General features: G+C 41.7%; 1 protein-coding gene across 1 annotated transcript in view; it reads left to right on the forward strand.

The window, feature by feature from the left end:
• Positions 1-19,805, forward strand: part of LOC126299183 (spectrin beta chain, non-erythrocytic 1) — a 440,083-nt gene that overhangs the window by 122,772 nt on the left and 297,506 nt on the right. The window lies entirely within an intron of this gene.

The following is a 19,805-nucleotide window of genomic DNA, read 5'->3' on the forward strand; positions in this document are numbered from 1 at the left end:
CCAGTCACCCATGACTATTAAATTTTCGTCTCCTTTCACTACCTGAATAATTTCTTCTATCTCATCATACATTTCATCAATTTCTTCATCATCTGCAGAGCTAGTTGGCATATAAACTTGTACCACTGTAGTAGGCATGGGCTTCGTGTCTATCTTGGCCACAACAATGCATTCACTATGCTGTTTGTAGTAGCTTAACCGCACTCCTATTTTTTTATTCATTATTAAACCTACTCCTGCATTATCCCTATTTGATTTTGTATTTATAACCCTTTATTCACCTGACCGGAAGTCTTGTTCCTCCTGCCACCGAACTTCACTAATTCCCACTATATCTAACTTTAACCTATACATTTCCCTTTTTAAATTTTCCAACCTACCCGCCCGATTAAGGGATCTGACATTCCACACTCGGATCCGTAAAATGCCAGTTTTCTTTCTCCTGATAACTACGTCCTCTTGAGTAGTCGCCGCCCGGAGATCCGAATGGGGGGCTATTTTACCTCCGGAATATTTTACGCAAGAGGACGCCATCATCATTTAACCATACAGTAAAGCTGCATGCCCTCGGGAAAAATTATGGCCGTAGTTTCCCCTTGCTTTCAGCCGTTCGCAGTACCAGCACAGCAAGGCCGTTTTGATTAATGTTACAAGGCCAGATCAGTCAATCATCCAGACTGTTGCCCCTGCAACTACTGAAAAGGCTGCTGCCCCTCTTCAGGAACCACACGTTTGTCTGGCCTCTCAACAGATACCCCTCCGTTGTGGTTGCCCTACGGTACGGCTATCTGTATCGTTGAGGCACGCAAACCTCCCCACCAACTGCAAGGTCTATGGTTCATGGGGGGGGGGGGGGGGGTGATGGTAGGTGGCGCAATACCACAACGATCACAGAAATGCTGGTACCACGTAATACCTCCATAGTATTGATAAATAAAGAGCGAGCGCTATTGCTTTACAGACAACTGTAAAAAGAAAGTAACTCAGAAAATGCGATCTTTACACTAATGATATTTATTACTATAGTGTCGGACCCATGTGTCTAGTATCTGTTAGAGATCCTGGTGTACCGTTCTACTGCAAATGAACTCCCACTCAATCTGCCTTGAAATTCATGAGAGAGAGAGAGAGAGAGAGAGAGAGAGAGAGAGGGGGGGGGGGAAGAGGGGAACGTTATCAGAAGTAAGTTGTGAGGATGAAAAAGGCTTCCCATGACATAGACAGGATTCTCAACCAAGTAATCTCGCAAAGAGAACATTGTTCATAGATATCGTCGTACATGCGTGAAAATGCTGCTTATGAGGTAGAAAGGGAGGTGGCAGTTCTGTTACGGCATCGATTAGTCTCAAAAAACAGCTTAATAATCGTATAGAGAATACACAGTGCTTCATGGACTTGGGTTGCTAAAGTTGTTACACGCGGAATGCTTTGCTATGTTTACGCTCCTTACACCAAGCGAGGCGTCGTTTGGCATTTACCGGCGTGATGTGCGGCTGATTAGCAGCTGCTCGACCATGAAATCCAACTATTCTCACCTCACAACTAACTGTCATATAGTACTTGCAGTGGATCCTGATGCAGTTCGGAATTCCTGTGTGATGGTGTGGATAGATGTCTGCGTATTACACATTACGACCCTCTTCAACTGTCTGTGGTCTGTGTCAGTCAACAGACGAGGTCGGTCTGTACGCTTTTGTGCTGTACGTGTCCCTTCACGTTTCCACTTCACTATCACACCGGAAACAGTGGATCTAGGGATGATCAGGAGTGTGGAAACCTCGCGTACAGCCGTATGACACAAGAGACACCCAATCACCGGACCACGTTCGAAGCCCATGAGTTCCGCAGAGGGCCCCATTCTGCTCTCTCACGATATCTAATGACTACTGAGGTCGCTGATATGGAGTTCTTTGTAGTAGGTGGCAGCACAATGCACCTAATACGAAAACCGTTTGTTTTGGGGGTTGTCCTGGTACTTTTGATTGCATAGTGTATTTATCAACTGTTGCTTAGTCCAAACGTCCGCCTCCGTACCGGAATTGTCAGCGTGGCTGAATGTCATGCGAGGGACCCGACGTGGGAGATTTTCTCCGCTCATGGACCGGGTGTTGTGTTGCCCCAATTATCATTTCATCATCATTGACACTGATGTCTCCAAAGTGGCCGTCAAATAAAAAGACTTGCACTAGGCGGTTGAAATCCCCGATGATGATGATTTATTGCGGAGGGCATTAAACGGGAACATTTAATCACCCTGAAATCCCAGAAAAGCCACTCCTGACCAAAATGTGCCATATGAACACAAATGATCCTTACGGATGCTTCAGAATTTTTTTAAAAAATTGTTTTTGTGCGCGAACTTTTATGTATAATGCCTGGAAGATAACGTACGTAAGGACGTCGATTTTCTAATTGAGCTACTGCTTCTATTTTGGTGAGAAGTGCAAAGAAATTTCTAAATGAACATCCCGCCATTTGACTGTATTGGTGTTTATTTAATTACGACTTAGGTTTCGGCCTTTTATGCCATTTTCAAGTGATTCAGTTTATGCCATTAACATACACTACGTGTTCAAAATTATCCGAACACCCTCAAGAACATACGTTTTTCATATTAGGTGCATTGTGCTGCCAGCTACTCCGTATCAGCGATCTCAGTAGCCATTAGGCATCGTGAGAGAGCAGAATGGGGCGCTCCGCGGGACTCACGGACTTTGAACGTGGTCAGGTGATTGGGTGTCACTTGTGTCACACTCTGTACGCGAGGTTTCCACACGCCTAAACATCCCTAGGTCCACTGTTTCCAATGTGATAGTGAAGTGGAAACGTGAAGGGACACGTACAGCACAAAAGCGTACAGGCCGACCTCGTCTGTTGACTGACGGAGACCGCCGACAGTTGAAGAGGGTCGTAATGTGTAATAGGCAGACATCTATCCAGACCCTCACCCAGGAATTCCAAACTGCATCAGGACCCACTGCTAAAGTGCTATGGCAGTTAGGCGGGAGGTGAGAAAACTTGGATTTCATGGTCGAGCGGCTGCTCATAAGCCACACATCACACCGGAAAATGCCAAACGACGCCTCGCTTGGTGTAAGGAGCGTAAACATTGGACGACTGAACAGTGGAAAAACGTTGTGTGGAATGACTAATCACGGTACACAATGTGGTGATCCGATGGCAGGTGTGGGTATGGCAAATGCCCGGCGAACATCTGCCAGCGTGTGTAGTGCCAACAGTAAAATTCGGAGTCGTGTTTTTCATGGAGGGAGTTTGCACCCCTTGTTGTTTGGCGTGACAATATCACAGCACAGGCCTAATTTGATGTTTTAAGCACCTTCTTGCTTCCCACTGTTGAAGAGCAATTCGGGGATGGCGATTGCACCTTTCTACAATATCGAGCAACTGTTCATAATGAACGGTCTGTGGCGGAGTCGTTACACGACAATAATATCTCTGTAATGGACTGGCCTGCACAGAGTCCTGACCTGAATCCTATAGAACACCTTTGGGATGTTTTGGAACGCCGACTTCGTGCCAGGCCTCACCGACCGACATCGATACCTCTCCTCAGTGCAGCAATCCGCGAAGTATGGGCTTCCATTCCCCAAGAAACCTTCTGGCACCTGATTGAAGGAATGCCTTGGTGAGTGGAAGCTGTTATCAAGGCTAAGAGTAGGCCAACACCATATTGAATTCCTGCATTACCGATGGATGGCGCCACGAACTTGTAAGTCATTTTCAGCCAGGTGTCCGGATACTTTTGATCACATAGTGTATATTGCAGGACATCAATGTCAGATTTGCCCATAAATTAAGAAAATATGGTCATTTTGAGCTTGATCTCCTGCAATATATGTTAATGATATAAAATGGCATAAAAGGGCCAAATCCTGGTCGTAATTAAATAAACAACAATATAGTCAAATGGCGATGTGTTCATTTAAAATTTATCCTACGATTCAAGAACTGTTTGCAAAGAAATTGTTGTTGTTACCGTTGTGACATGAAAATTACATTTGGGTAGTTCTAAGATCGCTCTCTCAGGAAGTTTTGCTTGTATTTTTGTAGTTGGGAGTCGTTTGAGGAAAATCGCAAGCCGTAAAACATGAGTCCGAATACTGAAATTACTGCTGCACAATTCAGTTGAAGAAATGGATGTGACTATTGTCACCTCGTACAGCAGGTTAAAGTAACTGCATCAAGTCGGACTGATAGACGCTGTTTGTCATTTTTCGCGACGGTGAAGAGGAGGATGGCGGAATGTTAGAGTAAGAGCATTGGTCATGCATCTGCCGTGTCCACGACAGGCTAACGGTACAGAAAGGGGACTGAGCGCGCCGCCGCATTCTTGCATATAATTGCTCTTTAAGCACCGGCTTTCGGTGAACAGTCTGCTCGTTTCCTCCGGACAGGCAGCAGGTTGTTACACCATAGCCGGTTGCCTTTTATCCTCCCTATTGCGGAAAGCCAAACGCGATCGTAGGGCTAAGATTTTCATATCCCTATTGCACATTACTAACGATGCCTATCTTATGAAAACATATTTTAAATACTGCACCTAAAATTCGATTTGGAAAATAATATTTTTCGGCTGGGAAAACAGCATTTATGAAAGACGGCAACGTGGCTCGTATAGAAGTTATTACGGGCAGGTATTCAGCTGTCCCTGGTGGACCGCCCCACAGGAATGCATTGTTTGTTTACGCTCAGCAGGAGGCCCCTCCTCTGTTGACGTTACAGCATCGTCCGCCTCACCGGCACGGATGTGGAGGAAATGATGTTTTGTCGTCACGGAAACGGCCCCCTGGTTTCATTATTTTTGTATCGTCTCTGCTGACTGAAGGAGTGCAGTACAGAAACTCACAGCTTATTTTGTTCTGGATTCGACTTCTTTTCCTTTCTTACGTTTGACCTTAAGTTTTCTGTCTAATCCGGGGGTAACACTCCAAAGTTGATTGAACAAATGCGGAAAGATTGCTTTCGCTGAAGTATGTAATGAATTTTATTTCAACTGGGGACCGCTCGTATCTGGGTATGTGGAAGTACGTTATATTTAAGAGTGAACATATCGCTGTGCAAATAATGAACTTTTTTTAAAAAGTGTTCCACTGCGTCTGTGTGTCGAATAAATAATAATAACAATACTTCTAGCTGCTATGTGTAGAATTTGTTGTTATAGCTACAGGGATAAACGTAACAGTACGTTATATCTTGTGCTTCTACGAAAGAAATCGGCAATCGTGAAACTTAAAATCCATCCAGCACGATGTAAGCGGTGATGGTAATTTGTAGCTCGCTAGTAGGAGTTACCATGTTAAGGACTTTCCTCGATACCAATTGCTGTATTGATTGGGAGCATCATCCCATTTAGATTCTGTAACCAAATTGTCTACCTGTGAAGCCTTCAGAATGTAACAGAGCTCATTTTTGTAGACGTTGATGTTAATTGACGACTGTGTCTAGAGGAAGAAAAAAAAAAAGAATTAACGGTTTCATTCCTCTGACTATTCTCTGCAGGAGGCTTTCCAAATGCATGTCGCAAGAGCAAGCTATTAATGCTTATTTTTCCGTGGGCATCAGTTCAGGTGTTAGTTTGGATACGTGGACGCAGAACGGTTAGCGTGTGCTGACAGGCGTAGTCCACTTAGTCGTGCAATACGACCGTGCAGAAAACATCAGGTGGTAAAGTTTGTGAAGTGAAGTGTTGGTGGGAAGACTGTTTCACACAGAGAAGAAAAAAAAATAAAAAAAATCAACACACTGATGTGTGTATAAATTAAGGTACCACATATAAAAAATCTACACTTGCACCCGTTGTAATCTGGATATTAACAAGTGTAATCACACTGAGTGTTGTAGAAATCTGGAGGAGCTGGGTTCAAAAGCCCTCTAAGGCCATACTGATAAGTTTGCGTGTTTTCCTTGCAGCATTATTTTTGAGTGCCAGTATGACACCTTGTTCATGGCTATAGGCGAGCCTTTCTTCCGTTATTGTTCAAACTGCCCTAGTGCTCCGTCTTAGATGGCCTCGTTGTCCATAGTGCGGTAGGCGTTGGATAATGCTTGCCACGTCTGTGACATTCCTGCCGCCCGTGCCCCAGTGCGTGCGGCTGAACGACGGGCACGACGCGGCTCGCACTAGGTGAAGTCTGCGTTCTGTAGCGTGTCGGTGAAACGTTTTGTATTGCAATGATCACAGAGTGAGAATCTTGGGACCCTCTTCTGGATAACTAGAAAGATGGTAACTTCGACAAAACAGGAACTGAATATAAAGGTAAACAAAGCGACTAGTAAATGAGTGTATGTTATGGAGAACTAATCATTACCGTGCAGTCTTAGCTACTCATCGTGCCAAGGAGAAGTCTAACGGTCACCGTTCAAACGCTCGCAGATACTTCGCTAGATCAGGGAGTACTAATATCCAGCCGACGGAAAGAACACATGGGTAGCCCTGCTGCAAAATCACATCTAAAGTAGTTGATCAATGATTGTGACAGAAAGATTAATGCTTGCTTTAAGATATCCGCTGGGTGCCATCCTCCTACGTGCAGAAGAGGCTTGAAGGGGTAGCAAACTCGAAATCAGTTACATGGTAAGAAATGACACATTCTCAGTAGTCGCAGACACAAACCAGATTTCAAAGACTAAAGAACGGCGTAGTAGTTCGGTTTATAGCACAACTGCACAGCATTCTACATTTTGTCATGCAGCGTTGCAATGGGAAATAAATTACAGTGAAATGATAGGCATCTGTGAAGGATGTAGTGTGACGCTCGTAAAATAGATAATGACCATGCCTTAACTGGTTAATATTACAGTTTTTCTGCCTTTTAATACACTAGCATTCCCAGAATTTGTTGCAGTACGGTTCCTTCGCTTTAAGATAGAACCAAACATTCTGAATCAAATGAAAAACTTTAAATGCCGGTGATTCGGCCGCAAGATACGGCCGCGCAGGAGAAAGACAGCTTTTGGCACATGGAACTAAGTGAAATGTGTCCGTGTACTTCGACGACATTGGGGTATAGCAAGTCAGGAAATCTTGGTAATTACGTGAATACCCTATCTTCGTTCTTATGGATGACAATGCGCGTCCGCATCGAACAGCGAACGGGGCGCAACTCTTGGTACGAGAGATTATTCGGTGAAGGGATTGGCTTGCTGGTTCCCCGGACTTAAATCCCATCGAACACGTGTGGGATGCGTCGGGCAGAGGTATTGCAGACCGTCCAAATGCACCAACGACCATTTAACATTTGTCAACCGCGCTGGAGGAGAAATGGAACGCCCTACCACAACTTATCATCATCCAAATGGTTCAAATGGCTCTGAGCACTATGGGACTCAACTGCTGTGGTCATCAGTCCCCTAGAACTTAGAACTACTTAAACCTAACTAACCTAAGGACATCACACACATCCATGCCCGAGGCAGGATTCGCATCTACGACCGTAGCGATCGCGCGGTTCCAGACTGTATCGCCTAAAACCGCTCGGCCACCCTGGCCGGAAATTTTGAAACGCTTTCGACGGAAATCATGACGACCAAAGGTGTGTGAGAACATTATCTGATTTAATGTAAAGGTACTGTAACGGGACGATCACGAAGAAATGTTAATTATTAATGTGTGTCAATATCGTAATGTTCATGGAGCTATTTACTTGGAACTAAGACTACTCTTAACTATTTTTTTCGCATTTCATGTATTATGAGAATTTTCTGTCGACTTCTCTAGTTCCCAAATAAGTAATTTGCCACGATCACGGGATGGGAATTTCTCATAGGCTCTCACAGGAAGTTGAACTAATATGCTCTCAGGCTTGTAGCCGAGTGAGTTTTTTTAGACGACATTCACTTCCATCACCCGGCGAAGTTTCTGTGAACTAAGTCTGTATTTGTTACATGTTTGTTACTATAAAACTGTATACAATAAAATAAATTACAGTCATTGTAGTGTTTTCTCTCCTTGCGAGCAGTTGGGTATGGTGATGAAAGGCAATGTCATCAAAATGTCGCTCCTACTCGTCGGTCACACACATCCATGCCCGAGGCAGGATTCGAACCTGCGACCGTAGCAGTCGCACGGTTCCGGACTGCGCGCCTATAACCGCGAGACCACCGCGGCCGGCAATCATCATCCTTGTGGCCAGAATGTGAGCACATAGTAGAGATGCATTGCCGTCCGTGGCGATCACACACCCTGTTAAGAATCACGTTCCCCTCTTTACATAATGCCCAGGGGACTATCATTAATCTCGATGACTTCGGTGTAATTATTCTTTGAATAAAAGTGTCATTTCTGTTCGTCTCGTTGCGTATTTATAGCAATTACCTTCTGTACTATATTGTAGCAGTTCTTTCGATGTATGGTTTAAGTTTCATAGAGCTGTGTTATTTGGCCGTGACATATCATGCGAAAGTTACTTTCGTTCTTAAGTTTTGCACACCAGTGTACTACGGTAAAATTGCATCAGCAGTAAATCTGGCTTTCTCCTATTGGCCGCCAGCAACAAGTATCAACTGTACCGAGCTTGTTGTACTATCCTAACACCGAGAGAGAAAGAAACCTACCAGTGTGTTCTCATGTACGAAATCTCATGCAAAGAAAAGCCAGTGGCCTGGAAAAATATGACCCAAGCCTCCTCCATCACGGTAGCTGCGTTGAAATTCCGCAGCGTTTCGAGGAGTGTCACTCTTGTCGAAACGCCACGGAATTTCAACGCAACCACTCCCGGTTGGAAGCTCGAGAAGATTTCGTCACCAACCCCAGAAGAGTCAACATTCACATGAGGCCCAAGTCATCAAAGAGTTCTGTACTAGTTTTATGTGATGATGTAGATGAAGACTAATCCGCAGAGGATATGAATGTATGTCTCCTAGAAGGAATAAAAAAAATTTCCGACTGAGTAGCCCAGTATCGCGGGCTTTGTATATTGGCGGGAATATAATACAAAGCACAAATAAAATCTTGCCCTGTAGCTCACATGCTAAAGCCGAATGTATGACGGTTTTGGCTGACAGTGGATAAATTAAACGTCTAAGAAAAGGAATATCCTCACAATTACATGTATGCAATTCGTGCAGCTGGTGCTTGATGAGGTTCCATATGTTTTCAATCGGATGTATAACAGATGATTTTGTAGGCCAGGACGCCAAATTCAGATCATCAGTTGCGATTCAGATATATATTACTTTCAGGCTACAAATGCACTAGTTTAGGTCCATATTAGAACCTCTTCAGATCTCTTGTAGTTGCAGAACAACCTCTCAGTTACATATGTTCGATCAGCCTCCATGAGTCACTAAGCACTAAGTGTTCACTGTTGACTTTCAGAGACTGAACACATCAAATGTAACTGACGGGTTGCTCTGCAACTAAAATAGATCTGAAGAGATTCTAAAATGGGGCAAAACCGGTAATAATTATTAACACAGTTAGACTATAAACAGAAAATTATCAAAATATTAAACTAGTAGTCGTTTCTGATACGTATATCATTTGTCATCGTGTCAAGATTTCATAAACTTACGATTCTGACATTGACAAATATTCTGCTAGAAAATGGATGGAGAAAACGTAACCAAAAAATTGCAAATTACCAGCACCAACACTGACACAGTACATAGAGGAGATCCCAGGGAAGACAACATTAATGTTTCTCAGGGCATGTCACCGTGCTGTTTGAAGAAGAAAATAAATAAATAAATAAATAACAAAAAGAGAGAGCGCTCGGAAACTCAAAAATTCGTTTGCAGTATCTGCTGCGCGAGATGCTACTGAAGTCTATTTTACACCAGAACGAATGAAAACGAGCACCAGCGAACGAGCATTCACAGACAGTTCACCTATGTTCACTGCTATTCGCTTGTAGCTTTGAACAAGCGTTTATATCTGAGAGAACTGAAGAGAATGCGTATTGAAGCGTGCTATCGCTACGAATACTAAATTTTTTTCCCGATGATATCATGGGCACAATGGTTTCATTCGATGCAACGCAAGTGACAGTTGCGATGCAAATCTAGTAGCATACAGCCAGGATTATTTTGCACGTCGGACAGATGTTGGTGAAGGAACAAGCGAAACGGTGTAGGAAAAGAGAAATGTAGATTTCCGAAGTTCTAGGCAAGCGTGAAACGCGTTGGTTTGTTCTATGGTGCGTAAAAAAAAACCAAAACGCGTCCGGTTTCTTTGTACGAAAACACTTTTTAAATAGAATAAACTTTTTTAACATTCTGCACCTCTGTTCTTCATGTCTACGTATTTTATTTCTCAATATAGTCACCCTGGCGATGAACACACTTCTCCCAAAGAGAGACCAGTTTGTTGTTACCGACACTTGACTTTGTTGACTGAGTCACAACCTCACCTCTGCTTGCGACCCTTCATCGCTGTCAAAGGGAAGTCCTCGAATGTGTTTTTTAAGTACTGAAAACAAATTAGGATCGAATGGGGTCGGAATCGGGACTGTATGGAGGATGATCGATGACAGTGAACCGAAGGCACTGGATTGTTGCAGATGTCGCAGTGCTCGTGTATGTTCTGGCATTGTCATGCTGAATAAGAGGTTGCTCCAGATGCGGACATAATTTTCGAATTAGGAACTCGATTACAGCACGCTGTTTCTCACGCACCGACATAGTTACGTTATTCAGCACGTCGTCGTGCTTGTCCACGAATTACGGCTCGAGTCTTCCTAAGCTTTATTTCAAAATGTTGCACGTTTCGCGGTAGAATGGCCGGACACGGATTGAACCGTCGTCTTCGTGAGTAACGTTAAGCTTTTAGAGTGATAAGACTAAAATGCAGTGAACGAAACACGGAACCTCACATTTTATCATTTCGTCTCGATACGTCGCCGTGAATAGTGCACAAATATGTTAATGACTCTTTTTTTGTAGACATCGTGGATTTTCCGCTTCGATGTTTGCCTTTTCGATGAAAAGTGTTTATCTATTAAGTCGTATGAAAATGTCAATTGAACGTTGTTAGGATAATCTTGCTCTGTAAAAATGTAGTTAGTTCTTATTACAGATGGGTTAATAAATGAGACAAAACTTAGTAAACAACTTAATATTCGCTTACTCGACGGCTCCCGGTGTCTTGTAGGAATTGAGTGTGTTGGCTGTTCAAAGGTTTCTGTTCTCCTGTTAGCGCCGTGTAAAATACATCTATTTAGTAGATGTAGCGGAATGATGGGTATTTTTCCAATCGGATAACAGAACACATTGTAGATAGGTTCTAAGTTGGGATTATAACCATTTGTTTCCGAATTTTAATACTAGATACTGTTTCGTATTTCATTAGTGCTTCCAGAAGTCTATTGTGTTGTAGTTGCGTCACACATGTCATTGTTCTTGCCTGCTTTGAAAGTTCTTCCTAGTGTTACAATGTAGAGAGTCCGTGAAAGGCTCCCACAATTATTTAAGACGTCTGCAATTGAAAATCTCTCTTCCTGTCGTCACGCTGGTGCAACAGCGCAGCCCTTATAACGCCGTCTGTGCTGCTAGAATGCCGGATGCGTTCGGACTGTAAAGAAATCAGTTCTAGGGACAGACGGTGTTATTGTCGTTGTAGAGCGCATTAATCATCATTCATTCATTCATCATCGTCTCATTCGGCAACAACTGCTGTTTAAAGACCTCACCTGGATTAATGCATGCATTAAGTTCTTCAGCTATATGCATCCACGTTGCACCTGCATGTTTGCTAATGTTGCGTACCCACTTTTATTTTGGGTGTTATCTCGGTCCCTTCTCGTGTCATGATATTCCAGAAAGAACTATATTGCTTAAAGTACCATTGGTTTTGTTTATCAAAAGCACTACAACCACTCTGCTGTATATTTAATTTGTTGTCCATCCAGTCTTTGTTTCAACAGCCCTTTAGTTTATTGGTATATATATTTTTTTCTTGTTGTAGAATGAAGTGACTCCCTTTTAGAAATATTTATACACTGAGGTGACGAAAGTCATGGGATACGTCCTATTATCATGTCGGACCTTCTTTTCCCTGGCATAATACCTCGACATCGCATGGACTCAACAAATCTTTGGAAGTCGCCTTCAGGAATATTGAGCCAGGCTGCCTCTATAGCCTCCCGTAACTGCGAAAGTTCGCCGGTGCAGGATTTTGTGTGAAGGAATTAAATGAAAATTACTTAACCTTTGAAATTTTTCTCTGGCTCTTGTGCACGTGTTAATCACAAAAACCACTTCTCGGTCGTGCCGAGATAGTGCCTCCACGACTCCCTCCCTCATCCTTGTCCAACTGAGCTTGTGCCCCAACTCAAATGACTCGATTTAGAAAGGACTTTTGAGGTTAACATTCGTTCCTAATCTTCACTCGTCACCAACATTAGCGCTTTACCGGCTACACTGGGTCCTTCTTGTGTGCACTCGTATTAACGCGGGAAATTGACGAAGTGGGCAGACGGCATAATTCAGAATCAAGGCCAGCAGTGTGGATGTTATTTTGCAGCGGTTTATCGCATGCTCTTTGGGAGAATGGTGAACAGGTTACTTTTGTGCTTTTTGCATTCGAGTTAAACACACGCTGGTTTCTGCTAAGTTATAGGAGACCTCGAGTTCATTTAGAGTGTGTGACGGGTGGTATGACTTTCTCAAGTACAAGACAAAGTCGTTCCTCTGGGCGGAAGTGTGTGACTGAGACAGCTGATAACGGGATACGCACATCTCTCTCCTTAACAGTGATTGCATCAAAACGTGTTAGTATTTGCGCAAAGGCTAAGAGAAGTTCCTGTTTAAATGAACTGCCTTGCTTGAGGGCAGAGGTCTTCCGTACGTTTCTTGCTTCGTGTCAGAATTAATTGCACATTTCAGTTTATTATTTTGCAGCCATTGGTTTAGTTTACCAAAAGCACTCAAACCACTCTTCTGTATATTTAATTTGTTGTCCATCCAGTCGTTGTTTCAACAGCCCTTGAGATTATTGGTACATTTTTTTTCTTGTTGTACAATGAAGTAACTCCCTTTTAGAAATATTTGTACAATGAGGTGACGAAAGTCATGGGATACGTCCTAGTATCATGTCGGACTTCTTTTCCCTGGCGTAATGCCTCGACATCGCATGGACTCAACAAGTCTTTGGAAGTCACCTGCAGGAATATTGAGCCAGGCTGCCTCCATAGCCGCCCGTAATTCCGAAAGTTTGCCGGTGCAGGATTTTGTGTACGTTACCATAAACGTAAATGAAAGAGTTTATGCATGATTGTCTTAGGATTAGCATGGACTTCGCAATGAAGGTCTAATTCTTGACTTCAGAATATACCGAACTTTTGGCAGTATTTCCACCTTTCATTCAAAATTAAGACCTTTTACTGATTCTTAGAATAGTTACGTTGTACGCGTATGCGCATCTACTAAATAAAGCACTGCGTCATACGAGAACAGAAGAATTGCAGAACGTGAATGTAGAAAAGTGTAGAGATGGCTCTGGGCTATATGGTAAAAAGTGTAGAAGTTTCGCAATAAGACAAAAGAGACATGTACACTAAATTATGTACACATGATCACTACTGAAAATGTTTGTTGATTATAACCACAGCTGTTTCGAAAGCTTTCCATTTTCAAGTACGTGTACGTTGTCCTGACGTATATATAACATTTGGTAGGACTGTATCTGGTAACTGGTCTCGTTATATTTCACGTGAAATTATAAAATATCGATTTCACGTTGATCTTGTGCTGTTTTATCCCGTGTGGCGTAATATTTTGGTATAATATTGTAGATATTTCCTGTAAAAAATTGTTATCGCCCACACTATAGATGTTATGTATTTACACATTCGCATATTATATTTATATTTACATTTATTTGCATTTACATTTATATTTACATATCGATAGTTTAGAATTTGACCTGAAATATAACAAGAACTGTTACCAGATACAGTCACACCACATGTTGTACTGTATATACGTCAGGTCAACATAGACTAATTGGAAAATGGAAATCTTCCGAAACAGCTATCGTTATAACCAATGAATGTTTTAAGCAGTGATATTGGAACCTCACTTACAATGTCCTTTCAAGACATATATTTCACTGTAGATCCAATCGTCTGGAAACTTCAGGTTTACCTTTTGAGGCGTCCGAATTTGGTAGTAATCCGTGATTCTAATGGAACTATTACCAGTCGACAGTCCAGTCCTGTTTTGTGGTAGACTATTAACTTCCGAGTTAATTAATCACAGAAACAAATAATAATTTCGATAAGACTATTAGCAATTACTGTCTAACGTCTTCGTGTTGTCGAAGTCATTGCGAGCAGTGCATAAGCTCTTGTTGGACAAGGATGGGGCAGTAAATTTGCCACGGTCATAAAGAAGGAATCATCCCGGCATTCCCCTTCAGTTACTGAAATCACGGGAAACCTAAATCAGGTTTTATTTTAATGTCATGGCCAATTTCGGACCATCATACCCATCTTCAGATAGCTACACTTGTTTGACTACAGAATCATATTCGTTGCCAGCACGTCGTCCAGTCCTACACTGCATAAGAATACATTTGCGTAATTAGCTCCACTTCATGTGTCGTGTAAATTACTTTGAAATAAAGAAAAAAAGTGCTAATGAACTACAGTAGATAACATATAAAGTGAATGAGTTATATGCATTTACATTTGTACTAATGAAAGTCGTGGCAAAAACAGTAAAACTTTCCGAAAAGTAATTTTTACGAGTGACGTTCTTATGAACAAAACAACATTTAAATCACAAGGATTTTAGCCACACTCTTCCCAAATACGAGTCTTGTCTATTTAACCACTGTGCCACTTCACTCGGTTTGATTTATGAGCCTCAAGCTTCAGCATTTCACAAAGAACTGTCGCAGATTATTTTCGTACTTATTTAGTATAATAGGCGGATAATGCGGACATTTTTACTTACATTTTTACTTACTACATCTTAATTGGCTCTGAGCACTATGGGACTCAACTGCTGTGGTCATCAGCCCCCTAGAACTTAGAACTACTTAAACCTAACTAACCTAAGGATATCACACACATCCATGCCCGAGGCAGGATTCGAACCTGCGACCGTAGCAGTCGCACGGTTCCGGACTGCGCGCCTAGAACCGCGAGACCACCGCGGCCGGCTACATCTTAATTTTACGTTTCTAAATGAGTAACTGAACACACGTTGTTTGAAAATGTTGTAAAGTCCTTTAATGCATTTCATAACTACCACGTTTCAGAAAATAAGTGAACATTAAGAGATGACAAGTGACAAGATTAGCGCCGTATATTAACTCATTTTTCATTTTCTTCGCATGGGAGACGTAGATCGAAGAGGAGAATAAGTATCATCGTCCTAGGACTCTATTAGCCACAGCCTATTTTATCAGCAAAGAGGTAGGTACACTAGGATACAGTGTTCTATCGATGACGAGTTTAAGCTGCGAATGGACGAGGGTGGGGTAGTTAGGCGATCGTATCCCTTTCAAAGGATACACACTGATATTTGCCTTAGTAATCAAAGTAGGGAAACCCCAGAAAATGTAAATTTGGATGGCCGCACGGGACTTTAACTCCGGTCCTCCCGTATGCGGATCTAGTAAATGAAGCACTGGTCATACGAGAACAGAGGATTATTGCAGAACGTGAATGTAGAAAAGTGTAGAAGTTTCGCAATAAAACAAAATAGATATGTGCACTAAATCTTTGTTGCTAGTTGTATATTCCGATAAAATAGTGTGTAATAATAAACTACACTTATCACTGTAATGTTTTCTTTCTATAAAAGAGATTTAACAACCACCTTTCGTAATTCCTCGAAATATTTACCTGACGCAGCCCGACAAGTTTGGCGGCTCAGTTATGAAGGACCACCGCCCGGTTTTAAACTTTCAGTTTTTCACTTTGAGATGAGCGATTAAAACAGGTTGCAGTCCTTGTGGATGGAATTGTAATTTTGAAACGAATGGTTCAAATGGCTCTGAGCACTAATGGACGTAACATCTGAGGTCATCAGTCCCCTAGAACTTAGAACTACTTAAACCTAACTAACCTAAGGACATCACACACATCCATGCCCGAGGCAGGATTCGCATCTACGACCGTAGCGATCGCGCGGTTCCAGACTGTATCGCCTAAAACCGCTCGGCCACCCTGGCCGGAAATTTTGAAACGCTTTCGACGGAAATCATGACGACCAAAGGTGTGTGAGAACATTATCTGATTTAATGTAAAGGTACTGTAACGGGACGATCACGAAGAAATGTTAATTATTAATGTGTGTCAATATCGTAATGTTCATGGAGCTATTTACTTGGAACTAAGACTACTCTTAACTATTTTTTTCGCATTTCATGTATTATGAGAATTTTCTGTCGACTTCTCTAGTTCCCAAATAAGTAATTTGCCACGATCACGGGATGGGAATTTCTCATAGGCTCTCACAGGAAGTTGAACTAATATGCTCTCAGGCTTGTAGCCGAGTGAGTTTTTTTAGACGACATTCACTTCCATCACCCGGCGAAGTTTCTGTGAACTAAGTCTGTATTTGTTACATGTTTGTTACTATAAAACTGTATACAATAAAATAAATTACAGTCATTGTAGTGTTTTCTCTCCTTGCGAGCAGTTGGGTATGGTGATGAAAGGCAATGTCATCAAAATGTCGCTCCTACTCGTCGGTCCCATAGTGCTGGGATCCAAATATCTTTGTGATGCAGGTACTGTACAGAACACAAATAAGTGGTGGGGATAACGCTTGAATGATACTATTAAATCACATACATGGTTGTCCTGTCATGATATGTGGCGTCAAGAGGAAACTGTTTTGACTCGGAACGGTTCAGTATTTATTGTCGCGTACTTCGTTTTCAGTAGGAATGGAAAATAAAGCTAACTCCTAAGGTGAAACGGTATCCAGCTAAGAAAGTTGGTCAGAAGTCTTATTCTGTCTGCTGCTCACAAAAATAAGATAAACCGACATTTAACTCTTTTTTATTATTTCCGTTGGGAGATACTTGTCGTCGTCTACCTGTGATTTATTAGCCTGCGTGCACTTCGAGTTGGTGGTTGTCCTTCGGTACTCTTGATGAAAAAGAAAGCATTGTATTTTATTTCTGACATGAAGGTTCAGAAATTGTAAAAAAGAGGAACGCACGCACGCATACGTTCTAAACACAATTCAGTTCAACAACCTGAAAGTTTTAAAAGAGTGCCGAATAATTTATTACATATAGGTTCACTCTACTGTCTTGGTTGGTTTCCATCTTGGAACCCGTCACCCTTCATCTCGTTGTTTTCTCTGTTGCTCTTCTGTCGAGGTTTATTAGTGTTTTCTACTCAGTACCCTGAGCGACTACTTAACCGTTACCTTACATTACCTCTACTCGTAAATAGCAGCTAGTTATAAATAAAAAAAAGTGAGATTTGCTTAAGGAAAAGTGAGACAGCGGGAGTTGTTAGGCGGCTACAGCTTGTGGACCACTGTCGAAGCATTTCTCTGTAGCGTCCCTTGCTTAGCACTTCTCGTAAGTACGTTGTGTGGTATGCGACAAGTATCTCTAATAGTTCTACAAAGTGACTGTAGATTGCTGATTGATCTGGAACTCGAATTCGTAGGCCTTTATTGAAGAGAACTTCCGCATGCACTTGGCGAGTAGGCGAATTCATATTTCCACATTCATTTTTAACAAATGTTCAACTTTTGTCAGTTATTCCTCTTGGCATGTACAATTTTACAGCTATTAGGACAATAGACAAACATTACGCTGGCTAAAAGTAAGCGTGACAATTTGTGGGTTTGAGAATTTAGTTGGGAGGCTTAGCTTGTGCGTGTTCCTCGATTATATGATAATGTGGAGGTTCTGGGCAATTAAAACTACGTCTCCATTATCTATAAAAATTCTTAATAATTAGATATATTGTTGTTGTTTCAGTGTATAAAGCAAAATAACTCTCTTTCCTGTAATTGGACAAGGCTTACTGGACATGAGGTTACGAACTAAAAGTTCAGAAGAGCTTCCATTGAAATAGCCACACCGTGTGGTTCGTGTGTTGTACTATCCCGTACAAAAATATTAACTATATGAATGTTTATAAATTAGTGAATAGCCTTTCCAGTTCCTAATGCGTTCTTTAATTTAGTTCTCGACCCTTTTAGGCTTTTGTATTTAAGTCATTTTCTAGCGGATCTGAAAATCAGATCACTTGACGTTGCATCACCACAGCACAGTTTTCAGATCCACCAGAAAATGGGTTCCATATAAAGCCGGAACCGGCCGAGGAATAAATTAAAGAACGTATTAGCAACCAGAGCGGCTATTCATTAATTCTGTACGTGGTTGCGTAGTAACAGCGCGCTCTAAACTTGGGGACACTAATAATGATGAAATGTCAGATGAAAACAGCATCTCATATGATCTGAAATTCATTTTCCTTCAAATTTTGACTCGAGAGATAGCAGTAACATCACCCTCTTTTCTTCATGACGAGCATTTCTCTATGGAAATATAAATTATTGTCGGGAAGTAGTCAAGCCTTGTGCGTTCTTAATAAAGGAGCCAGTTTCCATTCAAGTCAAAAGAGTTAAAAATTGTTAGGAACTCTTCATTTTTATTGCGTTTTGTAGACTCTGGGCCTGAAGCAGCTTAGGAAAAGATCGAATTAATCCTTCCACAGCCAACGTTGGGACAGTTTTTGTTTATTTATTCACATGTCCGGTTTAGAGAGTTTTGCTGATGGTAACATTTGATAAAGAAATTTAATTTCTCGAAACTTGCCACATGAATAAACAAACAAACCCAAGAAATTTAGTTTAGTGGTTGTAAAATGTTTTAATCAGTGTGTTTCTTAATAATTGTCATTTATGAGCTTTTTAAATAAGTAAAGTCTTTCTGACTATTGCTCGTGGAGTTTACCTTCCGATGACACTCTTATTTCGAGCTGCATGAGTGGATTTGCTAAAGCGAGGTATGGTCTGACGAGATTGTGGCGCATACCATACTTCGGTTGCAACAGTCATTTTATCGAGATCAAAGTTCAGAGATAAGATTATTTCGTGTAACGCCAGTAAACAGCTTCTTTTAAGATCGCGTTAAGTCTCACACCACAAAAGTATGTTAGCCGACAGATTAATTGTCAGAATTGTTCTCTAGGATCCAATCAGATGTAAGTGAAAATAGCACAATAACTCAACGAGGCAATCATCCATAATCTTCAGAAACTTATTGTGGGTTGAATTTGTGCAGCGGGAGGAGGTTGCACTTACCTTTCAGACGACGTTATATAATTAGAGACTAGATGGGTCAGAATTGGTAAGGAAGCGACCGTGATCTTGTTCAAGGAATAATTCCGAAATTAGCATGCAACGACTTACGGGAATCTCGAGGAGCCAACATTAGGACGACCCTATAGCCATCTAAACCTTGTTTCACCTGAACTGAATTCCAGCATTTTTGTAGTTTCTTCAAGTGCCTGATCCTATAAAAGCAGCAGCACTCACGTGAGACATTAGCAGAAACGGCCTACGGTATGCATCTCAAGATAGCAATTGCCTCTTCGAAATAACTTGCAACTTTTATAGCCGCATCCGACGTTGTTTCTCTTGAAACCATTCGTAAAACCGCGAGTTATTAATGCGCAATAACAACTATTTGCTACGCGAGTCACTTTTTATTTACTTCTATTACGCGTTTCGATGATCGTGTCATAAGTACTAGGTGGGCTTGTTTGTGTTTTTCATTTAGGATTGCAGTTGTGACATGATGTGGTTTCTACAGACCGCGATGACGCACATCAGATGTGTTTGTTTGTAATGTCTCAGAT

This window comes from Schistocerca gregaria, chromosome X (genome assembly GCF_023897955.1).
Source record: "Schistocerca gregaria isolate iqSchGreg1 chromosome X, iqSchGreg1.2, whole genome shotgun sequence".
Classification (NCBI taxonomy): Eukaryota; Metazoa; Arthropoda; class Insecta; order Orthoptera; family Acrididae; genus Schistocerca; species Schistocerca gregaria.